The 12,170-nt window shown below is 45.1% G+C and overlaps 1 long non-coding RNA gene across 1 annotated transcript in view; it reads right to left on the reverse strand.

Annotated features, from left to right (window-relative positions):
* Nucleotides 1–10,300: 10,300 nt before the first annotated feature.
* Nucleotides 10,301–12,170, reverse strand: part of LOC138747386 (uncharacterized) — a 79,926-nt gene continuing 78,056 nt past the window's right edge. The window contains exons 3-4 of the long non-coding RNA XR_011347466.1: nt 11,204–11,288; nt 10,301–10,756 (exon numbers count right to left, since the gene is read on the reverse strand). This is a non-coding gene — a long non-coding RNA (uncharacterized lncRNA). The remainder of the gene's footprint in view (nt 10,757–11,203; nt 11,289–12,170) is intronic.

Consider the following 12,170-nt stretch of genomic DNA (forward strand, 5'->3'; position numbering starts at 1 on the left):
GCTAGGGCAGCTTCTTTCACTGTGTTTCCCAAACCCAATGGGGTTGTAGAATGATGAGGGTGGAGCTACTGTCCCACTGCTCCATCAACCCTAACCACTGTCCCTCAAGAGTTGACAAGCTCCCCCCGCGACTGTGGGGATTGCCTCCGGATGCTCGGGTTACCCTGGAGATTGGCAGGTTAACTGGCCAATGTAAATCTCTCCTTACTTGAATTGTAGAAATTTCTTGAGGCACCTCTTGCAGTCGGAGAGAGAGAGAAGCAAAAGAGAGCCCCCCCCACCCCCCGACCAGAGTGTCCGTAAATTTGCCTCCAATGCTTCCACAGCCATTCCACCCATTCCAAGCCATTGGCAACCCAAGCTCCAGATCTGAACCTCAGATACCATTTTGGCACCCCCCTCGCATCCCGACTACAATACCTGCTACCTCCAGCAAGTCTCCAGTAGTCCACAGCCTGGCGAGAGTCCTCGTCCCCCCCCCCCCCCCCCACAGCAGCCCACAGCCTCTGTGGGTTCCTCACCTTGAGTTGCCAGCAGCCCGCCATATGCGTGGGTCTTTCAGCCGCAGAGCCCCCTCACTGGTCCCGCCGCCATGGGTCATCTCTGTTTCTCCCTCTCAAGTGGTGGCGGGGATGGTGAATTCCAGAGTAGAGAGGTCACGTTGCAACTCTACAAATCTCTGGTCACCTCATTACAGGAAGGATGTGGCAGCAATGGAGAGGGGGCAGAGGAGATTTACCAGGATGTTGCCTGGATTGGGAAACTAGTCTTATGAGGCAAGGGTTAGCAGAGCTGGAACTTTTCTCTTTGGAGCGTAGAAGGATGAGATAAGACTTGATAGAGGTCTACAAAATTATGAGAGGCATTGATAGGGTGGATGGCCAGCAATGGTTTCAAACAGCAGAGGATATATATACAAAGTTAAGGGAAGGAAGTTTGGGGGACATCAGGAAGACAGTTAAATTACATGCATCAGTGAAGAATAATACTGGTAAAGGACAGGATGTTGGGTCTGAAGGGCAAGAGGTAACCATGGTTTACATTTTGGGAGGACTGTAGTTCTTGCATGGAGAAAAATAACAATCAGCTGGAAAGGGCCAGATGTAAAACATGGAGAGAACTTCATCCTGCAACAAGCAATTGAAAAAGTGAAGGTAAGAATTTGTATCTCCCCTTAAAACTGCAAGGCTGAGGAAGAAATAGAGTTTTTAAATTGTTGAAGGCACCTTTACCATCACTGGGGTGAATATCCAGAAATGAAGAAAAATCCCTGAATTTTAACCCCATATACTCTGTGGGCAAACTACAGTACAAACAAGCTGGTGGTTGGGTATAAAACCAGTCACAGAAAACTGGAACATGAAAAATATGCACTTGTTGGTAGTCCCTGCAAACAGGGACATGTAGTCTAAAGGGTTACCATGGTGCCTTTACTCTCTTCCCCCCCCCCCCCCCCCGCCGAGATGGTTAATATTAATATCTGGAATCAGATAAACTTAGTTATTGTAAGGGGAATTTGGGGAAACTGGCAAGATACAGAAGGATGTGGTCCCAAATGTACGATAATGGGATTAGTGTAGATGGGGAGAAAGGTGGCCTGAAGGGCCAGTTTCTGTGCTGTATGATGCAACAACCTTCGATTAAAATAAATCTTTTAAATTTAAAATTCAGACATTCAGCATGGTAACAGGCCATTTCGGTTCACGATCCATGCCACCCAATTTACACCCCATTAACCTACACCCCCTGTATGTTTTGAACAGTGGAGGAAACCGGAGCCCAGGAAGAATGTACAAACTCCTTACAGACAATCACTGGCGCTGTAAAGGCGTTGCGCTAACCGCTACCCCAACTGTGTTGCCTCTGGCATGGAAGGGTTTGTAACACTAGAGACCAACATTTTTTCTTACCATTACAAAGAATTCTGTATGGCACTCCTATTATGAAATAATAGGAGTCTGGGCGAAGAGTCTCGATGACAATCATACTGTACAGGTTGTGGTTGCGGTGATGTTGATCTGCACTTGCACCATGAACAGGCTCGTTATGTGAGTGGCCATATAGTACTTGGATTGTCTGAAAGCATGAAAGAAATAAAACAAGTGAAAAGCAACCTGTAACTTGTAATGTGCCTACTCAGTGTGTCTGGTTGAAGCCCCTTCATCGTTGCAAATAGTCCAAGTATTTTTTAAAGAGTGACATTAATTTTGGTGATCAAGGGTGAGGAATGCAGTCGGAATTTTATATTTTCCCGTTCTGGAAGTTATTCCAGTTTTTAATTCATACACATTTGCTTTGGATTGAGGAGCTCCAAAAAAAGTTGATTTTGTCCATTTCTAATCACTGAACATAACAGAGAAGGCAGAAAAATTTCCCATCAGGATTCTCAGAATAAAGTGTTTTTATTTTACCATATTCCCCCACAGACCTCCTTGCAGAATTAAAATACAACACTGCCAACTCGAGTTATGGATCGTGTCTTCAATGGGGAGAGTTAAGTTTGCTGAAATTGATTTTATGCCTGTTGGTGTTCATTAGCAGGGATAGAGCTCGGGAGAATTGCCAGGCGATCAGATACACTTTTCATTATTTATCTCCCCAGTCATTGAAATTATAATCTTGTATGGTCCAATAAACCAACTGACCAGAAAATGACCATGATTAGGGCTTCACCTTCATCTTGCAAAGTTATAAAACCTGGGTGCAGGGTAGTCTCCAAAGCAATTGGTCACCTCATCTGCCTAAGTAGATTGTTTAATGATAGAATATCAAACATTGCAGGCCCTCCAGCCCTCAATGTTGTGCTGACCTATGGAAACTTACTCCAGAACAATCTAGTCCTTTCCATAACCTTGCATCCATGTGCCTATCTCAGTGCCTTTTGAATGTTGCTCTTGTACCAGCCTCCACCACTTCCTAACACTGCATTCCAGGCACCCCCCACTGAGTTAAAAAAAAACTTACTTCTGGCATCTCCTCTGAACTTTCCTTCACTCACCTTAAACCAATGTCCTCTGGTATTTGCTGCTGTTGCCCAGGGGAAAAAAAGGTGCTGGCTGTCCACCCTATCTTGGACCCTCAAACTTGTATATCTCATTTAAGTCATCTCTCATCCTTTGTCACTCCAAATAGGAAAGGCACAGCTCTGTCAATATTGCTTCATGACATATCCAAACAACAAGTAGATCTACTCTGCACTCTCTCCAACTCATATACTACTGTACGTGTTTTTTTACAGTGAGCCAACCAGAACTGAACACAATATTCCACATGTGGTTTAACCAAAGTTTTATAGAGCTGCAACATTACCCAAGTTCAACTAATGATGATCAGTATACCATACACCTTCTTACCCACCCTTCAACTTGTAAGACAACCTTGGATCAGAATCCCAAGATCTCTCTGTGGCTCCACACCGTTAAGAAGCCTGTTGTTAATTAACTTTTCCGCCTTCAACCTTCCAACACACTTATCCGAATTGAACTCCATCTGCCACTTCTCTGCCTAACTCCTGTATCCTTTCCATATCCTGTTGTAATCTTTGACAACCTTCTAACTATTTACAACACTGACCTTTGTATCATCTGAAAACTTACTGACTCACTCATCCAAGTAATTTATAAAAGCCATTAAGAGCCATGTTCCCCGAGCAGATCCCTGCAGCACTCTACCCTGCACTGATGGTGGAGCGCGTTGAGTCCTGGACACCCTTCATTCATTCCCCACACTCAAAAAGTGAACAGCATGTACAAGCCCAAACATTCCACCTCTTTTGTAAGTGACTACAGATGCTGGAATCTGGAGCAAAAGAAAACCTGCATGTCCTTAAAAAAAATTGTTATTCCCTCATAGCCCTGTCCTCCTTCCCTTGTTTGTGTTCGTGTCCAAAATATTTTGTGGCTTCCATTGCCTTCTGGACCTCCTCAGTAGTGGTATAGGGGTGGGGAGTGCGGTCTAGGTGTAGCAAGGGCAGATCCTGGGGTACAGGGAGCTGCTGGTAGAGCCTCTGTCTGCTGGAGGAGTAACCTGGGTGCTTGGGGCTGTTGGCTGAGTCTCTGGCTTTAGGATGTTTGCACCAGGCTTAGGGGGATCCCAGTGGTAGCGTCAGGTCTCTGTAGTACTGGGGAAACTGCTGCTGGGGGAGCGGCGGTAGCAGTGTCTGTTTTCCCTGGCTCTGGAGTGGTCGGGAATTCTGCACATACGTGGCAATTGGGAGCTTGTAGAAATCCTTCCGCCTGCGCTCGTAGTAGCCTTTCTGATCGGACCGGGGTTTAGGGTCGGCAGCGCCTGTACCGTCAAACCCATGGACATTTCTTACCTGCTCTATCGTACTTCTGTGGTCTTCCCCGCATTCCACCATGATTAAAAGAAAGCCAGAGAAGTCGATAGTAATGCCATCCGGTTGGAGGGTGCCCAAGTCAGACAGAGAGTTGTTTCTCCAATTTATGGGTGGTCTCAGGTTAGCAGTACACGAGATCATGGACAGACACGTCGGTAAGGCAAAGGATACATCCCATTTCTGCCTTTTCTGAATTTTCCTTGAAGGGCTCAGGCCTTGAATGTCGGCCAAACGTCTTCGTTTCCTACCCTCCCATTTGTATCTGCTTATAACTTCTTACCTGTTAGCAAGTACTCTATCCCCTTCCTCTCCTCTACTCCCACCTTTTATTCAGGCACCTACCTACCTTTGCTTCTTCCTGATGAAGAGCCCAGGCTTGAAACATTGGTCATCATTTACTTCCCATGGATGGTGCGTGGCCAGCTAGGTTTCTCCAGCATGTTTGTGTATTGCACTCAGTCCCTCAAACCTGTCCTGCCATCCATTATGATCATGGCTGACCTGCACCAACCTCAACTCGTCTTCTGCACGATGCTCCCTCTGACGCTACCTGACTTGCTGAGTCTTTCCAGCGTTTTCTGCTTTGATTTCAGATTTGCAACATCTGCCATGTGCTGGTTTTCATTTACACTTGGTGTGCATGTCAATGTTTTGATGAAGGTAGCTGGAAAAATGATTGGAAAATCTATTGGGACTTTATTGGCCTAGAGATGTAAATAGAACTAGAGAACATTACAGCACAGAAACAAGCCTTTGTCCCTTCTAGTCTGTTCCAAACTATTTTACTGCCTAGTCCCACTGACCTGCACCCTTTCCATGTACCTGTCCAAATTTTCCCCAAATGTCAAAATTGAGCTTGCATACACCACTTCAGCTGGCAGCTTGTTCCCCCAAATATTCCCCCTAACCTTTCCCCTTTCACCCTTAACCCATGTCCTCTGGTTTGTATCTCACTCACCCTTAGTGGAAAGATCCGATCTACATTTACTCTGTCTATCCCCATAATTTTAAATACCTCTATCGAATATCCCCTCATACTACACTCCAGGGAATAAAGTACTAACCTATTTTCCACATAACTCAATTCCTGAAGTCCAGCCAACATCCTAGTAAATCTCTGACTCATTCATTCTTACTGATATATTTCCTGTGGTCAAAACTGTCTTAGTTTGTCTTTCCAAAATGCAACACCTCACAGATGTGAGAGGAGAACTTGCAGTCAAAGAGTTAAACAATGTGGAAACAGACCCTTCAGCCAGACTCCACCAGCCTGACCAAGTTGCCCATCTGAGCTAGTCACATTTGCCAGCATTCAGCCAATATCCCTCTAACCCAGTACCTGTTCAGAAGTCTTTTAAAAGGTAAACCATACTGGAATGGTATAAAACACTAATTGGACCTTATCTGGTGGACAGAACGCAACACTAGTCACCACACTAAATGAGAAATTAGAGGGTTACTGCAAGTGTTGAGATCTGTGCAGACGTGGTCAAGGATGGAAAATATTAGCTCTGAGAAGAGATCGGAGTGATTTCTTTAGAATAACATAAAAATGAGAGATTTAATCACAAAGTGCAAAATAAAGAGAGTCCTGGCAAGAATGAAGGGCCAGTCTATCCTCAGTGATGTTAATAAGTTAAATTAAGTTAGACATACAGCACTATATCAGGCTAATTCAGCCGTACAATTTAGTCCCGCCTAAATTATACCCATTAGCCTACACCCAAGTACATTTTTGAAGGGTGGAAGGAAACCGGAACCCCTGGGGAAAACCCACGCAGACATGGGGAGAACTTACAGGCTCCTTACAGACAGGGCAGGATTCGAACCCAGGTTGGTCCCAATCACTGGTGCTATAAAGGTGTTGCACTAACTGCTACATCAACTGCACTGCCCAGTTAGGGACTTTATTTTTTTTTAATGGAAGAAAAGTTTTTTCAGGCAGCAGTGTTTGGAAGGAGGACTGTGGCAGCCATAGACAGGTGTGATCAAATGAATCTTGAAGTTTATCAGAGATCCAGGAATCATTTAAGGGGGAACTTGGGAGGATATAGAGAACATGAAAGGTCTCCAGCTAATAAGATAAAAGATATTCTGAATGTATTAAGAGCAACTCAGGGGGAGAAATGCCATTGGATATGTTGAATCACAGCATGTGGATGAAGTCTTGGAGAATGTCAGGAGAAACTGTAATGTGGATGTGTTCCAAGACCTCATTATTCATTTACCTTAATTCTAAAGGAGGAGGTACATGAGGTTTCAAAGTGGATAAATTCCCAGAGCCCAATCAAGTGCATCCTAGGGAACTTGAGGGAAGCCGGTGAAGAAAGTGGTGGGGTTCGGGAAGAGATACTTGAATCATCGTTGGGCACAGGTGAGGTAGTGGAAGACTGAAGGGTAACAAAGATTGCACCTTTATTTGAGAAAGGATGCAAGGACTGGACAGAGAACTACAGGCTGGTGACCCTAAAATCACAGGTTGCAGATTTGGCCACAAAACAATACTTTGTCTCCTCTCCCCAAGCAAATTGCAGAGTCAGTTTGCCATGTATTCCATGAGCTTTTACATTCTGGACCAGTTACATCAAGGACCTTATTAAAGGCATTACTAATCCTATGGAGGCTATGTCAAGTACACCGCCCTTATTGACACGCTTAATCACCTCTCTGAAAAGTTCAACTTCCCCGTATAACGTCATGCCTGATCAATGCCTGCCTCTATCATGCAGGTTAATTCTGTTCCTTGGTACGCTCTCCTCAGTCCTTGGCTCTTAGCAGTGTGGGCTATGGGTATGTGGACAGTGGGTTGTTTGAGGATGTGAGTATTAGCAGGTTACTGGATCTCCTGCACCTATCATCCCCTACTTAGGTCACCAGTATTTTGCTGCATCTTGATACTTGGTTGCCTATAGAGCAGTTTAAATGCACAAAGAAGTTTCCAATACAAACCCACCCTGCATTTGCAGTTGGCATATACTGTATCTCTCCTTTTTCTTTTCTGATCTACTCAGCTCCTCTCACAAACATCCTTCCTTCCAGCCTCCACCCCTTCAGCTGCCCCATCCACATACACTTCGGGATCCCTCCCCCAACCACTCACAATCTCTCTCTTCCTGAGTTTCCCATTTCATTTCTTGTCAGATTCCATAATTCTTCGCTATCTCTACACATCACCTCACCCCTGTCACAATCTGCCCCCTTCTTTCCCTCACCTGACACAATCCGTCTCCTCATCAGGATCCATTAATCTCCTGCTTCATCACTCTCCCTCACCTCTTTAAAGTAGCTATCTCCCCTCTACTCTCAGTCTAGCCATCGATTCCCCTCCGGATACTGCCTGATTTGCTGAGTTCCTCATGCAGTTTTTCTTTTGAGTTTGCAGTTATTTAGCTCCTGGACATCCTCAGTAAACTCGTCCTGGCGTTTTAAGAATCGACCTTTGCAGCTCAGTAATAGGCCCATTTGGCCTGAAATGTTGTGCCAAATATGAAACATGCACAACAATCTAATCCAATCCCTTCCCCGAGTGGGACCATTCAGCGCAGCCATTTTGGCTCGAGCGATTTGGCGCAGCCTGTTTGGGAACAGAACTATTTTGGCGCAAGTATATGAAAATCAACATGATAGTATGAGCACATCATAGCAGAGCACAACATTCCACTGAAATTAAAGAAATTCAGGGAAGCAGATGCTCGAATATAAACACTCGTAAGAAGATTTAGTGAGGGAAATTATTATGAGGGATTGCCCATAATTTTGAATAAACGTCATATTTTAGATTTTTCATAATTAATTTATTTCTTTTTAACATTTTTACTAAAGAAAATAAACATTATTTTTAGTTCTATGTAAACATAATAAAGTTTTTCTTAAATGAACATTTTCATTAACAGTGAATTATCAATTCCCATCTTGCTTTCATTAATGCTTTTAACTAAGCCTAAAAAGGAATAACCTCTGCCATCTCGAGTACTTCGACGTTAGGGGTGTAAGCGCTCCAATGGATGTTGAGGATGGAGCGGAGACAACGCTGGTGGAAGCGTTCTAGGAGCCGTAGGTGGTGCCGGTAGAGGACCCATGATTCGGAGCCGAACAGGAGTGTGGGTATGACAACGGCTCTGTATACGCTTATCTTTGTGAGGTTTTTCAGTTGGTTGTTTTTCCAGACTCTTTTGTGTAGTCTTCCAAAGGCGCTATTTGCCTTGGCGAGTCTGTTGTCTATCTCATTGTCGATCCTTGCATCTGATGAAATGGTGCAGCCGAGATAGGTAAACTGGTTGACCGTTTTGAGTTTTGTGTGCCCGATGGAGATGTGGGGGGGCTGGTAGTCATGGTGGGGAGCTGGCTGATGGAGGACCTCAGTTTTCTTCAGGCTGACTTCCAGGCCAAACATTTTGGCAGTTTCCGCAAAGCAGGACGTCAAGCGCTGAAGAGCTGGCTCTGAATGGGCAACTAAAGCGGCATCATCTGCAAAGAGTAGTTCACGGACAAGTTTCTCTTGTGTCTTGGTGTGAGCTTGCAGGCGCCTCAGATTGAAGAGACTGCCATCCGTGCGGTACCGGATGTAAACAGCGTCTTCATTGTTGGGGTCTTTCATGGCTTGGTTCAGCATCATGCTGAAGAAGATTGAAAAGAGGGTTGGTGCGAGAACACAGCCTTGCTTCACGCCATTGTTAATGGAGAAGGGTTCAGAGAGCTCATTGCTGTATCTGACCCGACCTTGTTGGTTTTCGTGCAGTTGGATAATCATGTTGAGGAACTTTGGGGGACATCCGATGCGCTCTAGTATTTGCCAAAGCCCTTTCCTGCTCACGGTGTCGAAGGCTTTGGTGAGGTCAACAAAGGTGATGGCAGAGGTCGACAGCATCGAGTCCACGCTGCTGAAGATCTGGCTGCGCTGGATGGGTCACGTCTCCAGAATGGAGGACCATCGCCTTCCCAAGATCGTGTTATATGGCGAGCTCTCCACTGGCCACCGTGACAGAGGTGCACCAAAGAAAAGGTACAAGGACTGCCTAAAGAAATCTCTTGGTGCCTGCCACATTGACCACCGCCAGTGGGCTGATAACGCCTCAAACCGTGCATCTTGGTGCCTCACAGTTTGGCGGGCAGCAACCTCCTTTGAAGAAGACCGCAGAGCCCACCTCACTGACAAAAGGCAAAGGAGGAAAAACCCAACACCCAACCCCAACCAACCAATTTTCCCTTGCAACCGCTGCAATCGTGTCTGCCTGTCCCGCATCGGACTTGTCAGCCACAAACAAGCCTGCAGCTGACGTGGACTTTTTACCCCCTCCATAAATCTTCGTCCGCGAAGCCAAGCCAAAGAAGAAGAAAAAGGAATAAATAAGAGCTGCGCTGAAATAGTTCTGCGTCTAAATGGGCTGTGCCAAACATGCCGCACCAAATCACTCGCATCAAAATGACTGTGCCAAAAGGTCCTAAATCCAATCCTTCCCTACCTCACATTCATAACCCTCTATTTTTATTGTCCCTATTGTGCCAGTCTCCACCACCACCCTCAGCAATGTATTCCTGGCACCCACTGTAGATGACACTTTCTATACCTTTCCTACTTCCCAATTTCAAAACATGTCATCTTCTAAGAAATGAAAGCTTCGATATTCTGAATTACAATCTTATCACTCCAATAAACCAAATTTCATAACTGCAACTTTATGTAGCCTTTAATTCGTTAATAAAACCATTTTGCATAACTTTGCATCAAGATGAATTAACAAAGCATTCGATTATATTTAAAGACTTTAATGATACAAGAAATGATTAAAACTAGCAAGATAAGATGATGAGATAAGACCAATCCAAAGTATTTCAATGCTTACGCCTCTTCCATGGTTCTTCGAAGACTGAACCCGTTCGCTCGGATATTACAACATGTGACTTCATAGTAACTATGTTAAGACTACAAACAAAAATCTTTCTTAAAGGGATAGTCACAAAATTAAACAAAATGCAAAGCACAAGGTTTTAACCTTTACACCCACCACCATGTTTATAAAAAAAAACCTACCTCTGACATCTCCCCTAATCGTTCCTCCACTCACCTTGATGCCCATTAGTATTTGCGATTGTTGCTCTGGGAGAAAAGTGCTGGCTGTCCTCTCCATCAATGGCACTTAAGAAAAGAGCCGTCGATTATAATCTGTCCAAACACTCTGGATGCTGCACCTCCTGTTGGGCAGGGGTTGTCATTTGTAGGGTCCTGTCTGAGATGAGTCATCTTCATAGGGGTCCACATATCCTTCAACCTTGATTTTCTTGTGGACATGTTTTTGTGGTAAATGTTATGATGGAGATATCTTCGTGAGTTTGCCTGTGCTCAGCCACTGCTCCTGTCACTAGTCAGAGGGTCACTGAGTTCTGCAGCAATGAACCAGGCCCACAGGGCCAGGCGGTCTATGAAGAACAAAGTGACCTCTTGAATTAGTCCCACTTGTCTGCGTTAGTGGCCAACCATTTTAATTCCACACATCATTCCCACACCAACATGTCTTCATGCTACACCAAATTGAAGCTACCCACAAATTGAAGGAATAACGCCTCATAATCTATCTAAACATTCTCCAACCAATGTCATCAACATCAACTTCTCCAGCTTCCCTCAACCCCCTCTCCTTCCTTATCCCTTGGTCTTTTTTCTCCAGCTCCCCACCCCAGTCCCCTCACCATTCAGACCTACCCTTTCCCCCTTTCATTTCTCAGCTTTTTCTCTTCTACCCTTCCACTCTTACCCAGCTATGACCCTTCTCCTCCCCTGACCCTTCCTCCTCCTCCACCCTCCCCCCCCCCACTCCCTCACCTCTTGCTTGCCTGCTTTATGCTCATTCCTTGAAGGGCTCCCACCTGGAAGATTGGTCACTCTTTAATTCCAGTGGATGCTGCATTACCTGCTGAGATTCTTCATCAACTCTGAGTATTGCGGTACAATCTGCTGGTGGGAAATCATGAGTTGGAGAAAAAGAATGGTTAATCATTCAGGTCATAACCCTTCATCGACTGAAAGTGCCAAGGGAGGCAGCCAGTAAAATAAGGACAGGGTGGGAGGGTTTGGACAGGAGGATGACAGACAGATTGGTGGGGGGGGGGGGGGGGGTGAGGGATGGAGTTAGGTGACACAGGCAGTTGATTGGCAGGTGCCAGATGGAGGCGAGAGCAAAAAAGTGGAGCCACACAAGGTGAAGCTGAAGAGAGGGATACACAAGGTGAAGCTGAAGAGAGGGATAGTGGAAACACTCGAGTGTGGAGGTGCCTGCAGATGCTCCACCTCCTCCCTCACCACCATTCGGAGCACTGTACTTGCCTCTCACATAAATCAGAGCATTGCAATGATAAGGCTGAATGTAAAATGAGCAGGAAGGCGGCTTCATCAGAATGCGATATCACTCCCTCCTTCACGTGTCACGTCCTGAGCCAACAGGATCAAATCAAATCACCTGACCCAACACTCTGCTGCATTGACTGACTAGTGCCAGGAAAATGACTCATTGGTTCCTTGCTGCTTGTCACAACTGAGAGTCTATTCCAAAAGTTAATTACTCTTTCTATGAAGAGATTCTTTTGACAGTCCAAAATTAATTCTCATCACTTTGAAATTCTCCCACATTGCACTCTTGTTTAATCCTACTGCCACATTTTACTCTGAAATAACTCAAGCTGAACTTTTTCTGCCTTATTTAATGGAATATAGTCAGCCAATAAATCACCTGAGGTCATTAGAGATATTGTACAAGTGGAATCTTACTTTCAATCCTCTGCCAAGCCGACCATAGATTTTCCCTCTTATTGATGCAGATATTCCCAAAGCCTCTTC

This window comes from Narcine bancroftii, chromosome 12 (assembly GCF_036971445.1).
Source record: "Narcine bancroftii isolate sNarBan1 chromosome 12, sNarBan1.hap1, whole genome shotgun sequence".
Classification (NCBI taxonomy): Eukaryota; Metazoa; Chordata; class Chondrichthyes; order Torpediniformes; family Narcinidae; genus Narcine; species Narcine bancroftii.